This window comes from Ranitomeya imitator, chromosome 7 (genome assembly GCF_032444005.1).
Source record: "Ranitomeya imitator isolate aRanImi1 chromosome 7, aRanImi1.pri, whole genome shotgun sequence".
Lineage (NCBI taxonomy): Eukaryota > Metazoa > Chordata > Amphibia > Anura > Dendrobatidae > Ranitomeya > Ranitomeya imitator.
The window spans coordinates 121,950,401-121,973,801 of NC_091288.1; the positions used below are offsets into that span (position 1 = coordinate 121,950,401).

The 23,401-nt window shown below is 46.9% G+C and overlaps 1 long non-coding RNA gene across 1 annotated transcript; it reads left to right on the forward strand.

The window, feature by feature from the left end:
• Positions 1-1,787: 1,787 nt before the first annotated feature.
• On the forward strand, positions 1,788-22,482 carry LOC138644876 (uncharacterized). The gene is made up of 2 exons (XR_011314675.1): positions 1,788-2,035; positions 21,471-22,482. It is a non-coding gene; the product is annotated as an uncharacterized lncRNA (long non-coding RNA).
• Positions 22,483-23,401: the final 919 nt, after the last annotated feature.

Consider the following 23,401-nt stretch of genomic DNA (forward strand, 5'->3'; position numbering starts at 1 on the left):
TGAATTGGAAAGCGCTGGGTTAAAATTTCACCTCACAACATAGCCTATGATGCTCTCAGGGTCCAGATGTGTGACTGTGCAAAATTTTGTGGCTGTAGCTGCGACGCCTCCAACACTTTTACTTTCACTTTTTTCCCCATTATGTAGACAGGGGCAAAAATGTTTTGTGAATTGGAGTGCGCGGGGTTAAAATTTCGCCTCACAACATAGCCTATGATGCTCTCGGGGTCCAGACGTGTGATTGTGCAAAATTTTGTGGCTGTAGCTGCGACGGTGCAGATGCCAATCCCGGACATACATACATACATACAGTCATGGCCAAAAGTTTTGAGAATGAGACAAATATTAATTTTTCCAAAGTCCACTGCTTCATTTTTTTCTAATGGCAATTTGCATATACTCCTGAATGTCAGAGTGATCAGCTTAACAGCAATTACTGTACTTGCAAAGTCAATATTTGCCCAGAAAATGAACTTTAACCACAAAACACATTTCAACATCATTGCAGTCCTGCCTTAAAAGGAGCAGCTAACATCGTTTTAGTGATTGATCCATTAACACAGGTGTGGGTGTTGATGAGGACAGGGCTTGCGATCAATCAGTCATGATTAAGTAAGAATGACATCACTGGACACTTTAAAAGGAGGCTGGTGCTTGGTATCATTGTTTCTCTTCAGTTAACCATGGTTATCTCTAAAGAAACACGTGCAGCCATCATTGCACTGCACAAAAATGGCCTAACAGGGAAGAGTATCGCAGCTACAAAGATTACACCTTAGTCAACAATCTATCGGATCATCAAGAACTTCAAGGCGAGAGCTTCCATTGTTGTCAAAAAGGCTCCAGGGCGCCCAAGAAAGACCAGCAAGCGCCAGGACCGTATCTTAAAACTGTTTCAGCTGTGGGATCGGACTACCAGCAGTGCCGAGCTTGCTCAGGAATGGCAGCAGGCTGGTGTGAGTGCTTCTGCACGCACTGTGAGGCGGAGACTCTTTGAGCAAGGCCTGGTTTCAAGGAGGGCAGCAAAGAAGCCACTTCTCTCCAGAAAAAACATCAGGGGCCGACTGATATTCTGCAAAAGGTACAGGGAGTGGACTGCTGAGGACTGGGGCAAAGTAATTTTCTCTGATGAATTCCCTTTTCGATTGTTTGGGACATCTGGAAAACAGCTTATTCGGAGAAGAAGAGGTGAGCGCTACCACCAGTCTTGTCTCATGCCAACTGTAAAGCATCCTGAAACCATTCATGTGTGGGGTTGCTTCTCAGCCAAGGGAATCGGCTCACTCACAGTCTTGCCTAAAAACACAGCCATGAATAAAGAATGGTACCAGAATGTCCTCCAAGAGCAACTTCTGTGATAGAAATATTTATATCATGTAGATCTCACTTGCATGTATATTCCTTTAAATCACATATACTTACACAAAGCAAATATATATATATCTATCTACTCAGCTACTTTATAATCAGTTGCTTAAAATGGCTGACATAAACTAATATAAGCCAGACAGACTGTTCGGTGTTTTCCACCCAAAAAGCAGAAGAACTCCAGATGTATTAAGTGCTGATGAGTTGTCTCAACTGAGTCCTGGTCAGATGCCTCAACTTTGCCCTACATACCGAGAGCTACATTTTAGTTGCATAATCAGCAGTCATATGAGCATTAATCACAATATTCCATATGTATCAGATAACCAATAACTGAATTGTATGTTAATTAACTAACCGCCCAAACCACACCTTTCTATATGCTATTATAAAAACTATGTATCAGGAAATAAATCTCCAGTCTTTGATTGAATGTCAAGCTGTCATCACGTGTCAGACTCATTCATTCATTAAGGGCTCAGAAATAATAATTGGGAGCGGCCGCAGCACACACGGGTAGATTTATCCAACCCAAATTTCCATATCAAGTGGCGCCCAACGGCTCGGACGAAGATATCACAGGAGGGGATCCGGCTGACCGCACAGACGAGGGTGCGGGCCACGGCCTTGGCCCACGGGACGGAGACTGCAGCTCCATCAGAGTAAGGTAAGAAAATTCTATCATCTTACCTGAATGTCCCCTGTGCCCAGTCCGGGTCTGTACCTTTAGCCGGTCAGGTGTGGTCACCACCGCATTCCCAGGTAGTGTAAAAAGTCCGAGCCTGAACCTAAACCCTGGGATATAAGTCGAGGTGTCTGCTGTGTGCCGTGTATATGTTCTGTGTTTGTGTAACATCCGGGAGAAGAAAGGAACAGTGACTGTTTGTGGTTGCTGGGTAACAGACCGCAGGAGGTCAAATCGCTCGATAAGTTATTGCAGGATTCCCGTGCATAGGAGGGATAGTTAATCCCGGGGTAGTTGGCCCCAGGCTCCAGGCACGTGGTAGTGGTAACTTAGAGGGCTACTGCAGATTCCCGTAATGCCGACTATCTAGTTAGATAGGTTGGACCGGGGTGGTAGAAATCCCACCTGTTGTGTTTTTCACTCAGGTGGCCCGGGCATAGGTGTGCCCAGTGCGATTGGCAGTAGTCTGTTTACCCAGCGCTTCTTGCACGTGTCACAAAATAATAAAGAGGGTGTCGAATCTCCTGGATGTCAATGTTCTTTGTCTGTTAATGTCATGTATTGTTGCTTGACTACATAGAATTGAAAAATAAGTTTTTTTTTTCTCCTTCTCTCTCCCCGTCTGTTCTCTATTTAGAACTTCCCCTCCTCCATGCAGTTAGGAGAAATATATGCATTGTAAATCACACGGTCACAACCGTTTTTTTTTTTGTCTTTTTTTTTCTATTCTTTTTTGATGCTAAGCTTTCTGTTTTTGCATATATATGACATTTATTTGAAGAGGTGAAACTAAATGATATCTATCATTTTTGATGTGACATACATGATTTTTGGTATAACAGCAGCTGCTGATAAAAAGGGGAAGTGTGTCTCTGACTGCATTTGAGCGCAGCGTACACAGGAAAAAAAAAAAAAAAAAAAAGGAGGGGGGAGAGGAGAAGCCGTTTTAATTTAATTTTATTTTCTGTTTTTTGTTGCTTTTTTGAAGTCTTTAGACCTTTTTTTAAGTTTTTCAAAGTTTCTTTATTTTTCTGCCTCCTCACTTTTTTGTTGTTTAAAAGGGGTCTTTATTTATTTATTTTTCTTCCTTCTCTGTGAAGATCCTGAGTTTTGGATCGTGTACCCAGTTTTTTTATGGTTCTTTTATGTTTTGATTTCAACATCTTGCATCAATTTTTTGAAAGCTCCCTTTTTTCTTCTACTTTTCGTGTCTTTATATACTTACCTACTTGAGATTTTTTATTGTTGTCTTTTTTATTTCTTTTTTTTTTGCAATGGGGAATAATTTGGGCAAGCAACAGGAGAGCCTTTTGCTTCCTGATGAGAAAACGGTTCCTCAAATAGTAGCGCAGCATGAAGGTGTTAAGTACGTGAAGAATTTTAGAAGCTCATGAAAGTATGTGAAATTCATCAGGGAACGGCAGAATTCAAGCTGCAGAATGGCATGATGTAGAAAGGAAAATAAGGGAAGTTAGCTGATGTTACATTGCTCAATGCTGATATGTGGTATACAGTAGCAGCAGAGCTTACATTGTTTAGGTGGTACTGAAAGATATGTGAAGGAGCCAGGAAGTGATTTTTATGTGTACAAAGTAGGGAAAGGTGTTAAACCATCAGCACCTCCCCCATATGGGGATGAAAAATATTGGGTGTGTGCAGTCTGCACCCAGCAGAATCCATTGTACAGGGAGACTTGCTCAGCATGTGGTGCGCCCCGCCCAAACTTGGTACAGGGAGATGGCACTGTTACTCTGACAATGCCGGCACGGGCTGCATCAAAGGAGAAAGAATTCTCTTCTTGTCTTTCTCCTCCATCTTTTTCCTATCCGTCTTCTGCACTGCCCTCTCCTCCTCCTCTTTCATCTCCACCTCTTTCTCCTCTTTCTCTTCCTCACCCTTCTCATTATTCCACACCTCCTCCTACACCACACCCACCTCCTTCACACTTTTCATCTCCTCCTCTCTCTCTCTCTCTCTGAAGCACTCTCCCCCTCCTCTGAATCACCCATCTTTTCCTCACTCAGTTGCTCCCTCCCACCTTTCATCTCCGCTTTCTGGGCCACACTCTCCTTCTCCTGATCTGCTGCCTGTCGGGCAGGTGCCGAGTCCAGGCAGTGTGGTGTCTCTGTATCCAGTGCTCACAGCACAAGGCACATTCTATGTTCCCAATACAGCCCAGCCTCTGACAGTCATGGTATCGGGGGAGGAGGGTGGAGATCCCCCAGTAGAAGGCACCCCCCAAGCCGCAGCAGGCTTCCCCCAGGCAAACCCAGCAGCAGGCAGCTCAGGTCCGGGGACAGGGGGGGAGAGACAGGCATCAGATGTTGATCAGTATCCCCGGTCAGAGCAGCCAACATTCACACCACAATGGAACTATAATCCTCCACGGCCTCAGCAGGGTGGGAACACATCCTCTCACAAAAAGACAATATCCAAGACCGCTTATCAGCCACTGCATGACCCCAGTGCACCCTATCACAACTATTCCTCTGATGAGGATGAAGAGGGGACTTCATACATGCTTCCCAGTACTAGAAAGAAAAACCCACGGGCACCTAGGAGACAGGGTCAGATAGAAGCACCACCATTACACTATGTGCACTTCACCCCAAGTCAGGTGACCAGCATCCTCAACAATCTTCCAGATCCAGAGATGCACCCCATGCCATTCTACAGAAGAATGCAGCAGAACCAGCGCACATATGCAGCCACCTGGAATGATCTGTGGGCAGTGATGGAGATAAAGGCAGGTGATGCCTTCTGGCCAATCATGAAAGAACACTTCAAGCTTTCAGCAGATTTAGACGTACATGCCTGGGAGTCAGGGCCGAAGCTGATTGAACAACTCAGAGAATGGGCCAAAGGCAGGCTGGCTGGACAGGCCCTCAGCTTACATGACATGAGTCAGGAGAAGACAGAGACTGTGGAGAAGTTTCATGGCAGAGTAATGCAGGTTTTCCAGGACCTGGGCTTCACCATTCATGATCAGATACACAGACAGATGTTGGCACAGGCCTTTGTGCATGGACTCAGAGAACCAATCAAGAAGCCACTGATAGTGGCTAGGCCCGAGTACAGGTCAATAGCAATGGACACCCTGCTCACCGTAGCCAAAGGGATCGAGTCCCAACCAGGAGTGCGGAAGACAACACCCCTTATGGCGGCCATAGACTCTGAAGAGCCACCGCAATACCGAGACAGAAGGAACGTCAGATGTTTCAACTGCGGCAAATTGGGTCATTACCAGAGCCGGTGCAGAGCTCCATCACAACCCAAGACCCTGCCCAGAGGAGCAAGCCGAGGAGCAGACAAGGTGGACAGTGAAGCGCCCCATCCATAGGACAGGGGCAAGCCAGGTCCGCAAGACACCACGCTCCTGACATGCAAAACCCCTTCAGCAGGACCAACCCCTCAAATTACCCTGAAAGTGGATGGCGTTGTCAGGTCTTTTCTTGTGGACACTGGTGCAGCCAGAAGTGTGATGAGACATGTGGAACTCCCTGACCCTACCTGCCTATCAGAATCCTCTGTGTCTTGCGTGGGCATCGACGGTCAAGTCAGAAATTCTCAGCTTACAAAGCCTTTGAGCGTGTGCACTCAGCCAGGACACTCTATCCTGTCCCAGTTTGTGGTGTCAAGAACCTGCCCACTCAACCTACTGGGGGCAGACCTTCTACAGAAACTAAAAGCAACCATAGTGTTCCAGGAAGATGGGACCGTGACCCTTTCTTCACCTCTGACCCAGGAAGAGTCAGTCATGCTGGCAGCCTTACAGGAACCTCAAACAACCCATGAAGGCCTACCCAAGGAGGTACTGGACGTAGTACCAGAAAGTCTATGGTCTAAGGGACCCCAAGATGTGGGAAAACTTCAGGTTGCCCCGGTGCGGGTATCACTCAAGCCAGGTACTCCATATCCTCGTAAGGCCCAGTATCCCTTGTCCATCGCACAAAGTCAAGCCGTCTCCGACCAATTGAAGGTGTTCCTGGAAATAGGGGTCGTTGTCCCCTGCACATCTCCTTGCAATACCCCGCTTTTCCCCGTCAAGAAAAAGACTGTAAAAGGAGAGCCAGCCAAGTTCAGAATGGTACATGACCTAAGAGCGGTGAATGACGCTACAGTATTTGAAACTCCAATTGTGCCGAATCCACACACCCTGCTCTCAAATGTGCCTTCCACAGCAACAGTGTTCACAGTGATCGACCTTGCAAATGCTTTCTTCAGTGTTCCCCTCCATCCAGATGACCAGTTCCTGTTTGCCTTCACGCATCAGGGGGCACAGTACACATGGGCGGTGATGCCCCAGGGGGCCCAGAACAGCCCCTCGCAATTCACCAAAGCAATGTCCACAGTTCTCGCCAACTGGATCACAGAACATGCAGAAGTGACCCTGCTACAATACGTGGACGATCTACTCCTTTGTGCAGTTGACTTTGACACGTGTAAAGCACATTCCGTGTCTCTCCTACTCTACCTGGCGAAACAACACTGCAAGGTCTCAAAGAACAAAGTCCAGTGGTGTCTGAAGCGAGTTACATTCCTTGGGCACTGCATTGCTCACCAGACTAAACACCTGACAGATGACCGGAAGACCACAGTGGAGAGGATGGCTCCCCCAACATCTCCAAAGGCACTACAAGCTTTTCTTGGTCTAGTATCGTACTGCAGAACCTGGATCCCTGATGCCTCAGTCCTAATGCAACCTCTGTATGACTGTGTTAACGTAACCCCGTTCCTGCTAACAGATGTGGCCTTCAGTTCGTTCAAGAAGCTAAAAGACTCAGTAGTCTCAGCGCCAGCACTAGGCCTACCTGACTACGAGAAGCCATTCCGTCTCTACCTGATGGAGAAAGAAGGCCATGCTACTGGAGTCCTGACACAGACTCACGGGGGAAGACAGAGACCTCTAGGCTATTTTTCAGCTCGCCTGGATCCAGTTGCAAGGGGAGCCCCCTCCTGCATGAGAGCAGTATTTGCAGCACACGCCCTCCTGGACAAAACAGCTGACATCATTCTTGGACATCCACTGGAAATCCTGGCTCCACATGACATCTCAGCAATTCTCAACCAAACACAGCCAAAACATCTCTCCACAGCAAGACATCTTCGTCTACAGTGCTCGCTACTACTGCCTGAAAACGTCACCATCTCCAGATGTACAGTCCTCAACCCAGCCACTCTACTCCCACTCCCAAGGGGGGATACAGATATGGACCCTCCAGATCAAAATCTGCATGATACCTTCCACAAGGATCTGGATTTGCTCCGACCAGATGATCACGATTGCTTCAGCATCATGCAACAGGAAACAGCAGGACTACCCAATGTGGCAGAAGAGCCACTGGCCAACCCAGAGTTGATCCTCTATGTAGATGGCTCCAGATTTGCAGATGATGAAGGAAGATTTCACACGGGATGTGCAGTGACCAGCAATCAAGAAATCCTGTGGTCCAGGAGTTTGCCACCTAGCCTGTAACATTTACACTGATTCAAGGTATTCGCATGGCATAGCACACGACTTCGGACCCATCTGGGCTGCAAGAGACTTCATCACAGCAAGCGGAACAACCGTAAAGCATCATGGAGCTATTAAAGACCTACTGAGCGCACTCCAACTCCCAAAAATGGTGGCAGTACTGAAGGTCAAAGCACATGGAAAACTGAACACAGTAGAGGCACGGGGCAACAACATGGCAGATATGGCAGCCAAAGAAGCCACCAAAGGAAGACAGTATGGAGAAATGGGAGAGGTCGTAGAGCCGGACGGCTACTACGTGGCAACTGAGGACAAGACACCAGATGAGATGACGTCTTGGGATTAGGGTTGAGCGAAACGGGTCGAACATTTTCAAAAGTCGCCGACTTTTGGCTAAGTCGGGGTTTCATGAAACCCGATCCGACCCCTGTGCGGGGTCGGCCATGCGGTACGCGACTTTCGCGCCAAAGTCGCGTTTCAATGACGCGAAAAGCGCCATTTCTCAGCCAATGAAGGTAAACGCAGAGTGTGGGCAGCGTGATGACATAGGTCCTGGTCCCCACCATCTTAGAGAAGGGCATTGCAGTGATTGGCTTGCTGTCTGCGACGTCACAGGGGCTATAAAGAGGCGTTCCCGCCGACCGCCATCTTACTGCTGCTGATCTGAGCTTAGGGAGAGGTTGCTGCCGCTTTGTCAGAAGCAGGGATAGCGTTAGGCAGGGTCCATTAACCACAAAACCGCTTGTGCTGCAGCGATTTGCACTGTCCAACACCACCCTCGGTGTGCAGGGACAGTGGAATTTTTTTTTTTTTTTTTTTTCCCCTCAGCGCTGTAGCTCATTGGGCTGCCCTAGAAGGCTCCCTGATAGCTGCATTGCTGTGTGTACGCCGCTGTGCAAACCAACTGCTTTTTTCAAAGCACAAATCCTCTTGTTCCTTCCTTTCTGCACAGCTATCTTTTTTGTTTGTCCACACTTTTTATTTCATTTGTGCATCAGTCCACTCCTTATTGCTGCCTGCCATACCTGGCTGAGATTACTGCAGGCAGGGAGATAGTAGCTGCCTGCCATACCTGGCTGAGATTACTGCAGGCAGGGAGATAGTAATTGTAGGACATTCCCTGTTTTTTTTTTTTTTTTTTTTTTGGTGGGAGATTAAGATTGGCAATTTGGCATTTCTGCTAGAGTGCCATCCCTGTGTGTGCCATCTCTCTCACATAGTGGGCCATAGAAAGCCTTTTCATTTTTCTGTATTTTTTTTTGTGGGGTGTATAAATTCTCCCTGATAAAAATACAGTGGGAGATTAATATTGGCCTTTGGGCTTGTGTGCCAGTCCTGAGTGTGCCATCTCTCTCACAAATAGTGGGCCATAGAAAGCCTATTTTATTTTTTTTTGGGTTTTATAAATTCTCCCTGAAAAAAAGGGAGATTAATATTGGCCTCTGGGCTTCTGTGCCAGTCCTGAGCGTGCCATCTGTGCCAGTCCTGAGCGTCCCATCTCTCTCACAAATAGTGGGCCATAGAAAGCCTATTTAATTTTTTTTTTGGTTTTATAAATTTTCCCTGAAAAAAGGGAGATTAATATTGGCCTCTGGGCTTGTGTGCCAGTTGTGAGCGTGCCATCTGTGCCAGTCCTGAGCGTGCCATCTCTCTCACAAATAGTGGGCCATAGAAAGCCTATTTAATTTTTTTTTTGGTTTTATAAATTTTCCCTGAAAAAAGGGAGATTAATATTGGCCTCTGGGCTTGTGTGCCAGTTGTGAGCGTGCCATCTGTGCCAGTCCTGAGCGTGCCATCTCTCTCACAAATAGTGGGCCATAGAAAGCCTATTTAAATATTTTTTTGGTTTTATAAATTCTCCCAGAAAAAAAGGGAGATTAATATTGGCCTCTGGGCTTCTGTGCCAGTTGTGAGCGTGCCATCTGTGCCAGTCCTGAGCGTGCCATCTCTCTCACAAATAGTGGGCCATAGAAAGCCTATTTAAATATTTTTTTGGTTTTATAAATTCTCCCAGAAAAAAAGGGAGATTAATATTGGCCTCTGGGCTTCTGTGCCAGTCCTGAGCGTGCCATCTGTGCCAGTCCTGAGCGTCCCATCTCTCTCACAAATAGTGGGCCATAGAAAGCCTATTTTATTTTTTTTTTGGGTTTCAGAAATTCTCCCTGGAAAAAAAAAGGGAGATTAATATTGCCCTTTGGGCTTGTGTGCCAGTACTAAGCGTTCCATCTCTCTCTCTCTCTCAGTCAGTGGGCCATAGAACGCCTATTTTTGGTTTTATTTGTTTTCTAAATTCTCCCTGAAAAAATCATTTTATTTTATTTGGTTTCTAAATTCTTCCTGATAAAATCATATTTTTTTTATTATTTTTTTTTCTAAAGTCTCCCTGAAAAAAAAAAAAAAAAAAACAACCAAAAAAAACAGTGGGAGATTAATATTGGCCTTTCTGCTTGTGTGCCAGTCTTGACTCCTGGGTGCGTCATCTCTCAGTCAGTGGGCCATAGAACGCCTATTTTTGGTTTTATTTGTTTTCTAAATTCTCCCTGAAAAAATCATTTTATTTTATTTGGTTTCTAAATTCTTCCTGATAAAATCATATTTTTTTTATTATTTTTTTTTCTAAAGTCTCCCTGAAAAAAAAAAAAAAAAAAACAACCAAAAAAAACAGTGGGAGATTAATATTGGCCTTTCTGCTTGTGTGCCAGTCTTGACTCCTGGGTGCGTCATCTCTCAGTCAGTGGGCCATAGAACGCCTATTTTTGGTTTTATTTGTTTTCTAAATTCTCCCTGAAAAAATCATTTTATTTTATTTGGTTTCTAAATTCTTCCTGATAAAATCATATTTTTTTTATTATTTTTTTTTCTAAAGTCTCCCTGAAAAAAAAAAAAAAAAAAACAACCAAAAAAAACAGTGGGAGATTAATATTGGCCTTTCTGCTTGTGTGCCAGTCTTGACTCCTGGGTGTGCCATCTCTCTCTCTCTCTCTCTCCAATTGTGGTCCATAGAAAGCCTACATTTTTTTTCCTTGATTTGGGTTCCAAAATCTACCAGAGAAAATAACTCCATCAATCATTGGTAGAAAAATATTGGCCTCTGGGCTTGTGTGCCACTCCTGATTCCTGTGTGCGTCATCTCTCACTCAGTGGCCCATAGAAAGCATATAGTTTGTTACATTTGTTTTCTAAATTCTCCCTGCAAAAATCTATTTTTTTTTTTTTGGGGGGTTTCTAAAGTGTTCCTGAAAAAAATAAAAATAAAAAAAAAATAATAGTGTGACATTAATATTAACATTTGTGCTTCAGTGACAGTCCTGCGTGTGGGGCATCTCTCTAATTTGCAGCCACCAAAAAAAGAGTGTGTAACATTGGGCCTGATTTTCGCTGTGGTCTCACCAACCTGTAAAGGGGTAGCTAAATCATACTGAAGTTATAGCTCACCGTGTAAGTTGTGTGACTGCAACAAATAACGTTAGTTTGGTTACGTTTTTAAAACAATGAGGAAGTCTAGTGGAAGAGGTCGTGGCCGGGGGCGTTCATTGTCAGCTGGTAATGAGGGTAGTGGTAGTGGTGGAGCATCAGGTGGTCGTGGGGGAAAAAATATTGCACCTAAGTCTGGAGCTGTGGAGCCAGGTTCGTCGTCCGGCTACACAAGGCCTCGAACGCTCCCTTTTCTGGGATTAGGAAAACCGCTTTTAAAGCCGGAGCAGCAAGAGCAAGTTTTGGCTTATCTTGCTGACTCAGCCTCTAGCTCTTTTGCCTCATCTCGTGAAACTGGTAAAAGTAAAAGCAGCGCGTCGTTAGTGGATGTTCACGGTCAGGGACAAGTCACTTCCTTGTCCTCTTCAGCAAAAACAACAACAGAGAAGAATGCAGCAGGCGACACAACGGGTTACTCCATGGAGCTCTTTACACATACCGTCCCTGGCTTAGAAAGTGAAGCAGTTAACAGTCCATGCCCATTACAAATTGAATCTGACATGGAGTGCACTGACGCACAGCCACAGCCAGACTACTATGCTGGTCCTTTGACTCAGACCACAACATTGCCCTCGCAGGGTGCTGATCAAGAATCAGACCCTGATGAGACTATGTTGCCCCATCACGAACGCTATACCACCGAACGACACGGTGACACAGACGAAGTTGCGCAGGAGGTACAAGAAGAGTTATTAGATGACCCAGTTCTTGACCCCGATTGGCAGCCATTGGGGGAACAGGGTGCAGGCGGCAGCAGTTCTGAAGCAGAGGAGGAGGAGGGGCCGCAGCAGGCATCAACATCGCCACAGGTTCCATCTGCCGGGCCCGTATCTTGCCCAAAACGCGTGGCAAAGCCAAAACCTGGTGGAGGACAGCGTGGCCATCCGGTTAAAGCTCAGTCTGCAATGCCTGAAAAGGTATCCGATGCTAGAAAGAGTGCAGTCTGGCATTTTTTTAAACAACATCCAATTGATCAGCGCAAAGTCATCTGTCAAAAATGTTCTACTTCCTTAAGCAGAGGTCAGAATCTGAAAAGTCTCAATACTAGTTGCATGCATAGACATTTAACCACCATGCATTTGAAAGCTTGGACTAACTACCAAACGTCCCTTAAGGTTGTTGCACCCTCGGCCAATGAAGCTAGTCATCAACGCAACATCCCTTCCGGCAGTGTAGGACCACCATTTAGCGCACCACCTGCTGTATCTGTGCAGGTATCTTTGCCAGGCCAAAGCAGTCAGGGTCAGGGAATCACCAGTTTCGTAGTAGGAAACACTGCATCTAGGGCACCGGCGGCAACAATACCATCTCCCACCGTCTCTCAGTCTGCCATGTCCACCGGCACCCCCGCTAGTTCCACGATCTCCAGCTCTCCAGTCCAGCTCACCCTACATGAGACTATGGTTAGAAAAAGGAAATACTTAGCCTCGCATCCGCGTACACAGGGTTTGAACGCCCACATAGCTAGACTAATCTCGTTAGAGATGATGCCCTACCGGTTAGTTGAAAGCGAAGCTTTCAAAGACCTGATGGACTACGCTGTACCACGCTACGAGCTACCCAGTCGACACTTTTTTTCCAGAAAAGCCATCCCAGCCCTCCACCAGCATGTTAAAGAGCGCATCGTCCATGCACTCAGGCAATCTGTGAGCACAAAGGTGCACCTGACAACAGATGCATGGACCAGTAGGCATGGCCAGGGACGTTACGTGTCCATCACGGCACACTGGGTAAATGTGGTGGATTCAGGGTCCACAGGGGACAGCAAGTTTGGGACAGTTCTGCCTAGCCCACGGTCTAGTAAACAGTTGTCTGTAGCCGTTCGCACCCCCTCCTCCTCCTCCTCCTCGTCCTCCTGCAGAAGCAAGAGCTCGTCCACAGACCGCAGTCGCACAAACACTCCATCCGCACCTGCCACTGTTGCACACCAGGTCTCCCATTATGGGGCAGCTACTGGCATACGTCAGCAGGCTGTATTGGCTATGAAGTGTTTGGGCGACAATAGACACACCGCGGAAGTTCTGTCCGAGTTCTTGCAGCAAGAAACGCAGTCGTGGCTGGGCACTGTAGATCTTGAGGCAGGCAAGGTAGTGAGTGATAACGGAAGGAATTTCATGGCTGCCATCTCCCTTTCCCAACTGAAACACATTCCTTGCCTGGCTCACACCTTAAACCTGGTGGTGCAGTGCTTCCTGAAAAGTTATCCGGGGTTATCCGACCTGCTCCTCAAAGTGCGTGGACTTTGCGCACATATCCGCCGTTCGCCTGTACACTCCAGCCGTATGCAGACCTATCAGCGTTCTTTGAACCTTCCCCAGCATCGCCTAATCATAGACGTTGCAACAAGGTGGAACTCAACACTGCACATGCTTCAGAGACTGTGCGAACAGAGGCGGGCTGTTATGTTTTTGTGGGAGGATACACATACACGGGCAGGCAGTAGGATGGCAGACATGGAGTTGTCAGGTGTGCAGTGGTCGAAGATTCAAGACATGTGTCAAGTCCTTCAGTGTTTTGAGGAATGCACACGGCTGGTTAGTGCAGACAACGCCATAATAAGCATGAGCATCCCCCTAATGCGTCTGCTGATGCAAAGTTTGACGCACATAAAGGATCAGGCGTCTGCACCAGAGGAAGAGGAAAGCCTTGATGACAGTCAGCGATTGTCTGGTCAGGGCAGTGTACATGACGAGGTACCGGGCGAAGAGGAGGTGGAGGATGAGGAGGATGATGGGGATGAGTATATTTTTAATGAGGAAGCTTTCCCGGGGGCACGGGAAATTGGTGGCGTGGCAAGGCCGGGTTCTGGTTTTTTGAGGGACACAAGTGACGTAGATTTGCCTGCAACTGCCCCTCAACCAAGCACAACCGCAGATTTGACAACGGGAACTTTGGCCCACATGGCGGATTATGCCTTGCGTATCCTCAAAAGGGACACACGCATTACAAAAATGATGAACGATGACGATTACTGGTTGGCCTGCCTCCTTGATCCTCGCTATAAAGGCAAATTGCAAAATATTATGCCACATGAGAACTTGGAACTAATATTAGCAACAAAACAATCAACTCTTGTTGACCGTTTGCTTCTGGCATTCCCTGCACACAGCGCCCGTGATCGTTCTCACACGAGCTCCAGGGGCCAGCAGACCAGAGGTGTTAGAGGGGCAGAAATCAGAAGTGGCGTTGGACAGAGGGGTTTTCTGACCAGGTTGTGGAGTGATTTTTCTATGACCGCAGACAGGACAGGTACTGCAGCATCAATTCAAAGTGACAGGAGACAACATTTGTCCAGTATGGTTACAAACTATTTTTCATCCCTTATCGACGTTCTCCCTCAACCGTCATTCCCATTTGATTACTGGGCATCCAAATTAGACACCTGGCCAGAATTGGCAGAATATGCATTGCAGGAGCTTGCTTGCCCGGCAGCTAGTGTCCTATCAGAAAGAGTATTCAGTGCTGCAGGTTCAATACTAACAGAAAAAAGGACTCGTCTGGCTACCCAAAATGTAGATGATCTAACCTTCATTAAAATGAACCACAACTGGATTTCAAAATCTTTTGCCCCACCCTGCCCGGCTGACACCTAGCTTTCCTATGAAAAGGTCTTGCCTGTGGACTATTCTGAATGACTTTTCCAATCTCGTAATTTTCTTCACCTGATTGTCCAGCATACGACATGTTTCCACCTCACGAAATGGCCAAACTCCCCACACGGGGCCGTGCTATCGCCACTTTGCGCTTGGACCCTTGAGAGTGCTGTTTGTCTGAAGAGGTGGGTGTGGCCGCTTTTGGTCGACGGCACTGCCACTGGGTCCCTCATAGTACAATAAAGTGTCTCTGGCGGTGGTGGTGCGCACCCAACGTCAGACACACCGTTGTAATATGAGGGGCCCTGTGCCTGTACCGCCGGCCACAAGACAGTTCCCCCCCCCAGCTCAAACAGTGCTCTACCACTAGCAAAATTATCTCTCACAGCTTCACCAATGTGTAGTCTAGCCGCTGACATCCTTCAATGCCTGGCACTGACAATACCATTGTTTTGACATTTTTGTTATGTTAGGCCTTCGAAGCCTGTCTGCGGTCCCTTCTTTCTACAACTACTACACTGACCAGGCCACTGCTGGCCGTGTTACCCTGGAACCAATTTAAAAGTGCCTACAGTCAGCCCAATTTTGTTATGTTAGGCCTTCGAAGACTGTCTGCCGTCACTCCTTCCACTAGACTTCCACTGACCATACACTGCTGCCCATGTACCCCTGGAACCAATTTAAAGTGCCTACAGCCAGCCCAATTTTGTTATGTTAGGCCTTCGAAGCCTGTCTGCGGTCACTCCTTCCACTAGACTTCCACTGACCAGACCACTGCTGCCCGTGTACCCCTGGAACCAATTTAAAAGTGCCTACAGCCATGTGTTATTATTTTAGGCCTTCGATGCCTGTCTGCGGTCACTCCTTCCACTAGGCCTCCACTGACCACACCACTGCTGCCCGTGTACCCCTGGAACCAATTTAAAATTGCCTACAGCCAGCCCAATTTTTTTATTTTAGGCCTTCGATGCCTGTCTGCGGTCCATTCTTTCAACTACTACTACACTGACCAGGTCACTGCTGCCCGTGTACCCCTGGAACCAATTTAAAATTGCCTACAGCCAGCCCAATTTTTTTATTTTAGGCCTTCGATGCCTGTCTGCGGTCCATTCTTTCAACTACTACTACACTGACCAGGTCACTGCTGCCCGTGTACCCCTGGAACCAATTTAAAATTGCCTACAGCCAGCCCAATTTTTTTATTTTAGGCCTTCGATGCCTGTCTGCGGTCCATTCTTTCAACTACTACTACACTGACCAGGTCACTGCTGCCCGTGTACCCCTGGAACCAATTTAAAATTGCCTACAGCCATGTGTTATTATTTTAGGCCTTCGATGCCTGTCTGCGGTCACTCCTTCCACTAGGCCTCCACTGACCACACCACTGCTGCCCGTGTACCCCTGGAACCAATTTAAAATTGCCTACAGCCAGCCCAATTTTTTTATTTTAGGCCTTCGATGCCTGTCTGCGGTCCATTCTTTCAACTACTACTACACTGACCAGGTCACTGCTGCCCGTGTACCCCTGGAACCAATTTAAAATTGCCTACAGCCAGCCCAATTTTTTTATTTTAGGCCTTCGATGCCTGTCTGCGGTCCATTCTTTCAACTACTACTACACTGACCAGGTCACTGCTGCCCGTGTACCCCTGGAACCAATTTAAAAGTGCCTACAGCCAGCCCAAGTTTGTTATGTTAGGCCTTCGATGCCTGTCTGCGGTCCATTCTTTCAACTACTACTACACTGACCAGGTCACTGCTGCCCGTGTACCCCTGGAACCAATTTAAAATTGCCTACAGCCAGCCCAATTTTTTTATTTTAGGCCTTCGATGCCTGTCTGCGGTCCATTCTTTCAACTACTACTACACTGACCAGGTCACTGCTGCCCGTGTACCCCTGGAACCAATTTAAAATTGCCTACAGCCATGTGTTATTATTTTAGGCCTTCGATGCCTGTCTGCGGTCACTCCTTCCACTAGGCCTCCACTGACCACACCACTGCTGCCCGTGTACCCCTGGAACCAATTTAAAATTGCCTACAGCCAGCCCAATTTTTTTATTTTAGGCCTTCGATGCCTGTCTGCGGTCCATTCTTTCAACTACTACTACACTGACCAGGTCACTGCTGCCCGTGTACCCCTGGAACCAATTTAAAATTGCCTACAGCCAGCCCAATTTTTTTATTTTAGGCCTTCGATGCCTGTCTGCGGTCCATTCTTTCAACTACTACTACACTGACCAGGTCACTGCTGCCCGTGTACCCCTGGAACCAATTTAAAATTGCCTACAGCCAGCCCAATTTTTTTATTTTAGGCCTTCGATGCCTGTCTGCGGTCCATTCTTTCAACTACTACTACACTGACCAGGTCACTGCTGCCCGTGTACCCCTGGAACCAATTTAAAATTGCCTACAGCCAGCCCAATTTTTTTATTTTAGGCCTTCGATGCCTGTCTGCGGTCCATTCTTTCAACTACTACTACACTGACCAGGTCACTGCTGCCCGTGTACCCCTGGAACCAATTTAAAATTGCCTACAGCCATGTGTTATTATTTTAGGCCTTCGATGCCTGTCTGCGGTCACTCCTTCCACTAGGCCTCCACTGACCACACCACTGCTGTCCGTGTACCCCTGGAACCAATTTAAAATTGCCTACAGCCATGTGTTATTATTTTAGGCCTTCGATGCCTGTCTGCGGTCACTCCTTCCACTAGGCCTCCACTGACCACACCACTGCTGTCCGTGTACCCCTGGAACCAATTTAAAATTGCCTACAGCCATGTGTTATTATTTTAGGCCTTCGATGCCTGTCTGCGGTCACTCCTTCCACTAGACTTCCACTGACCAGACCACTGCTGCCCGTGTACCCCTGGAACCAATTTAAAAGTGCCTACAGCCAGCCCAAGTTTGTTATGTTAGGCCTTCGATGCCTGTCTGCGGTCACTCCTTCCACTAGGCCTCCACTGACCACACCACTGCTGCCCGTGTACCCCTGGAACCAATTTAAAATTGCCTACAGCCAGCCCAATTTTTTTATTTTAGGCCTTCGATGCCTGTCTGCGGTCCATTCTTTCAACTACTACTACACTGACCAGGTCACTGCTGCCCGTGTACCCCTGGAACCAATTTAAAATTGCCTACAGCCAGCCCAATTTTTTTATTTTAGGCCTTCGATGCCTGTCTGCGGTCCATTCTTTCAACTACTACTACACTGACCAGGTCACTGCTGCCCGTGTACCCCTGGAACCAATTTAAAATTGCCTACAGCCATGTGTTATTATTTTAGGCCTTCGATGCCTGTCTGCGGTCACTCCTTCCACTAGGCCTCCACTGACCACACCACTGCTGTCCGTGTACCCCTGGAACCAATTTAAAATTGCCTACAGCCATGTGTTATTATTTTAGGCCTTCGATGCCTGTCTGCGGTCACTCCTTCCACTAGGCCTCCACTGACCACACCACTGCTGTCCGTGTACCCCTGGAACCAATTTAAAATTGCCTACAGCCATGTGTTATTATTTTAGGCCTTCGATGCCTGTCTGCGGTCACTCCTTCCACTAGACTTCCACTGACCAGACCACTGCTGCCCGTGTACCCCTGGAACCAATTTAAAAGTGCCTACAGCCAGCCCAAGTTTGTTATGTTAGGCCTTCGATGCCTGTCTGCGGTCACTCCTTCCACTAGGCCTCCACTGACCACACCACTGCTGTCCGTGTACCCCTGGAACCAATTTAAAATTGCCTACAGCCATGTGTTATTATTTTAGGCCTTCGATGCCTGTCTGCGGTCCATTCTTTCAACTACTACTACACTGACCAGGGCACTGCTGGCCGTGTACCCCTGGAACCAACATCAGAAAATATAAAAATAAGTATTTTGCTTATAAAAAAGAAAATACTGGTGAGATATCAAATGCAGACATTTTAACATTAAAAACAAACACACAACTCTAATCTGGTACAGTACTAAAAATGGCCACCAGCTACAATTACTTTCTCCTGCAAGTAGTTAACTGAAAGTTTTTTTAAATTGAAAACACACATATGGCATCCACCGAGTGTTGTCCTGTCGCGTCTTCTTTATATTATTGCCGAGAAGATGCAAAATAATGAAAATAATAAAATCATTAATTACCAAAATAATAGAGAAAGTCAACACCACATTGCAAATAAACATTCATTCCAAATAAAGAAGCAGGGCGCGTCCGAGGGTGAGTATATACCTAATAAGAATATAATCACCCTCGGACGCGCAATGCTTATTTCCAACAGCCTTCCTTCCTAAGAATCAGCCCTTCCGTCGTGTAGAGAGACGTTGTGTTACACTCCAAGGTGTTCCCCAGGTTGCCTTTCCTGAGCTTCGATCTTCCGGCTCTCGTTTAGTAGTTCTTGGAAACTACTCTGCATTAGGCCTTCAAATTGGGTATGGGGTGTAGAGAGATGGTGTGTTCCACTCCAAGGTGTTCCCCAGGTTGCCTTTCCTGAGCTTCGATCTTCCGGCTCTCGTTTAGTAGTTGTTGGAAACTACGCTGCATTAGGCCTTCAAATTGGGTATGGGGTGTAGCGAGAGGGTGTGTTACACTCCAAGGTGTTCCCCAGGTTGCCTTTCCTGAGCTTCGATCTTCCGGCTCTCGTTTAGTAGTTCTTGGAAACTACACTGCATTAGGCCTTCAAATTGGGTATGGGGTGTAGAGAGAGGGTGTGTTACACTCTAAGGTGTTCCCCAGGTTTCCTTGCCATTGCTTCGGTCTTCCGACTCTCGTTTAGTAGTTGTAGAAAAGTACACTGCATTAGGCCATACAAAATGGGTATGGGGTGGAGAGAGATGGTGTGTTACACTCCAAGGTGTTCCCCAGGTTGCCTTTCCTGAGCTTCTATCTTCAGGCTCTCATTAAATTGTGGTTAAATGGAACAACTGCATTTGGCGTACTAGTTGGTTTGGGGCCTACTATCGGTGTCTGCCACTCCTTGCTGTTCTCCTCCACTGAACAAAGCTGTGCCGCCTGTTTACTACGGTTGCCAATTTTGAACTGCATTTCGACTACTTACTGATTTGGCCCTACTCTCTGTGTCAGCCTCTCATTCCAGTTGTCCTCCACTGCAATGCCCCCTGGTTATTCCTGTGTTACCAATTTTGAACTGCATTTAGCCCACTTTCTTCTTTGGGCCTATATCTGTGTTTCCACTTCATCGTGCCCATTGCCCAGCCAGTGATAGATGAGTCTGCTGGTACATTGACCCATAACGCAACATTCCCCGTGCACGCTACACAACAACATTGTGACCCTGCTGAAAGTCAGGTTGCTCTTCCCGCATACCATACCACCTTACACGGGGACAAAGAGGAAGGTGCAGATGAAAGTGCAGGTTCCTTCATCAGGTGGGGGGAGGAATACTAGTTGGCGACGTCACTGGCACAGGGCCTCTCATAGTACGCAAAAGTGTTGCTGCCGGTGGGAGGCGCCCCCGCCGTGCAAACACACCGCTGTACTTTGAGGGGCCCTGTGCCAGTGCCAATGCCAACGAGTGGGCCCCCCCTGCTTGCTCAGGTTCACAGCACTTGCAAAGTTGAAATACTTACCTCTCCCTGCTCCACTGCCGTGACGTGGTCCAGATTTCCTGGGCCCACTAATTACTTGAACCAGCCCTACCCCCCACAACTTTAGCCAAATGACCCCCAATTTCAAATGCCTTCCAATTATTATAAGGTAAATTACGCTTGACAAGCTTCATTAAGAAGAATGGATGGTTTTGACATTAAAATGGCCACTCTAGGTGTTTTCCTGGCCCCCACTCACTGCCGACTATGCTGCCCCATTGACTTGCATTGGGTTTCGTGTTTCGGTCGATCCCGACTTTACGTCATAATCGGCCGATTTCACTCGACCCGACTTTGGACATAGTCGGGTTTCGCAAAACCCGGCTCGACTCTAAAAAGGTCAAGGTCGCTCAACTCTACTTGGGATCTATTCAAGAAGTTGCAAGAACAAGCCCCAAAGGAGGAAAAGGTGAATTGGATGCGGAAGGCTGCAACACATCAAGAAGGAAGGGTATACTCAATGGACTACAAACCCTGTTTACCCCGAAGCATGTACCCTACGGTGGTCCAGTGGGCACATGGGCCCACACACAGATCAAAGACACAGATGAATGATCTGATTGGTGCTTACTGGTTCGCTCCAGGGATCTCCACCCTAACAGCCAAGTTCACAAGCAGCTGTCTGACCTGCGGCAAATGCAACCCTGGAAGAATGGAGAAAGTTCCCACACATCATCTTGCCAGACCGCTGTACCCCTTCCAGAGGATCCAGATAGACCACATCCAGATGCCGCCAAGTAGAGGATTCGAATATGCCCTTGTGGTCGTCGACGTGTTTTCAGGATGGCCAGAAGCTTTCCCAGTGAGGAATCAGTCAGCAAAGACTACTGCAAAGAAGCTACTCTCAGAGATCGTGTGCAGATACGGGGTCCCAGAAGTGATAGAGAGTGATCAGGGGCCCGCATTCACAGCAAACCTCACAAGGGAGATCTAGTCAGCAGTAGGGTCAGGCTTAGGCCTACACACTCCCTACCACCCCCAGAGTAGCGGGAAAGTAGAAAGACTGAATGGGACACTCAAAAACAGGATGTTAAAAGTTGCCCAAGAGACACGTAAACCATGGCATGAAACACTCCCCATCGCACTGTTTAGTGTCAGGCACACTCCCCGGGGCCCAGAAAAGCTGTCACCTCATGAGATTCTGTTTGGGTCCAGCCCTCGGTTAGGGGTATTTTTCCCCCAGCAGTTGACAATGCAATATGATACTTTGCTTATGTAATTGAACTCACCAAGAAACTTGCTAACATCCATTCTCAAGTTTTTTCTTCATTACCAGATCCAGGATCGGTACCCGGTTCGCACTCCCTGAAACCAGGAGACTGGGTGTTGGTGAAGAAGTTTGTGAGGAGAACGCTCGACCCCAGATTTGACGGTCCCTTCCAAGTGCTGCTGACGACACCAACCTCTGTGAAACTAGAGGGAAGGCCCACTTGGATCCACGCATCGCACTGCAAGATGGCTCCCATACCAGAAGATACGCCTAAGCCAGAATGATCCTGATGATGGAAAAGACAGTAAAGGACACAACAAACCTGATGCCGCATCTCCTCCTGGACGAACCTATCCGAATTCAGATTCACCCACCTGATGGTTCCTCCAATCCTGATGACGACGAATATGTGGAACTGATCGCACAGAGTCGCCAATATGAGACCATGCATGTTTCTACCCCCGTTTAGGGACAGATCTCCTGATCACTCATTGCGAAAGACTGTACGGAGTAGGGCGTAGACACTAGGTTTGCGTCGGATCGCCGGCAGCACAAAAGAGTTGCAGCGCTTTGGGACAGGAGGCTAGGCTTAGGGCAAGTGATATCTAAGGGGGGCTTGTGATAGAAATATTTATATCATGTAGATCTCACTTGCATGTATATTCTTTTAAATCACATATACTTACACAAAGCAAATATATATATATCTATCTACTCAGCTACTTTATAATCAGTTGCTTAAAATGGCTGACATAAACTAATATAAGCCAGACAGACTGTTCGGTGTTTTCCACCCAAAAAGCAGAAGAACTCCAGATGTATTAAGTGCTGATGAGTTGTCTCAACTGAGTCCTGGTCAGATGCCTCAACTTTGCCCTACATACCGAGAGCTACATTTTAGTTGCATAATCAGCAGTCATATGAGCATTAATCACAATATTCCATATGTATCAGATAACCAATAACTGAATTGTATGTTAATTAACTAACCGCCCAAACCACACCTTTCTATATGCTATTATAAAAACTATGTATCAGGAAATAAATCTCCAGTCTTTGATTGAATGTCAAGCTGTCATCACGTGTCAGACTCATTCATTCATTAAGGGCTCAGAAATAATAATTGGGAGCGGCCGCAGCACACACGGGTAGATTTATCCAACCCAAATTTCCATATCACTTCTCCCAACCGTCCAAGAGCAGTTTGGCGCCCAACAATGCCTTTTCCAGCATGATGGAGCACCTTGCCATAAAGCAAAGGTGATAACTAAATGGCTCATGGAACAAAACATAGAGATTTTGGGTCCATGGCCTGGAAACTCCCCAGATCTTAATCCCATTGAGAACTTGTGGTCAATCATCAAGAGACGGGTGCACAAACAAAAACCAACAAATTCTGGCAAAATGCAAGCATTGATTATGCAAGAATGGACTGCTATCAGTCAGGATTTGGTCCAGAAGTTGATTGAGAGCATGCCAGGGAGAATTGCAGAGGTCTTGAAGAAGAAGGGTCAACACTGCAAATATTGACTTGCTGCATTAACTCATTCTAACTGTCAATATAACCTATTGGTTCTCATAATATGATTGCAATTATATTTCTGTATGTCATATAAACATCAGACAAACACTAATAAAAACCAGAGGGCAGCAGATCATGTGAAAATATAATTTTGGTGTCATTCTCAAAACTTTTGGCCATGACTGTACATACACACACATACACACACACATTCAGCTTTATATATTAGATAAGAGATGTATTATTAGAGAATAGAACCTATTTAAAGCTGCTTAAAAAGGCCATGTAAGGATTTGTAGGTGTACGTGGCACCACCAAGGACTGTAACGCAGGATATCCCTGCATGTTTAGTGGCACAAGGTCAGCTGTGAAACATGTGGGTGGAGAATCGAGCATGGTGCCCGAGTACACTGATACTTGATAGAGTACTCAGCCAGACGTCTTGAGCACCAGGATGTTCGATCGAGTACCGGGC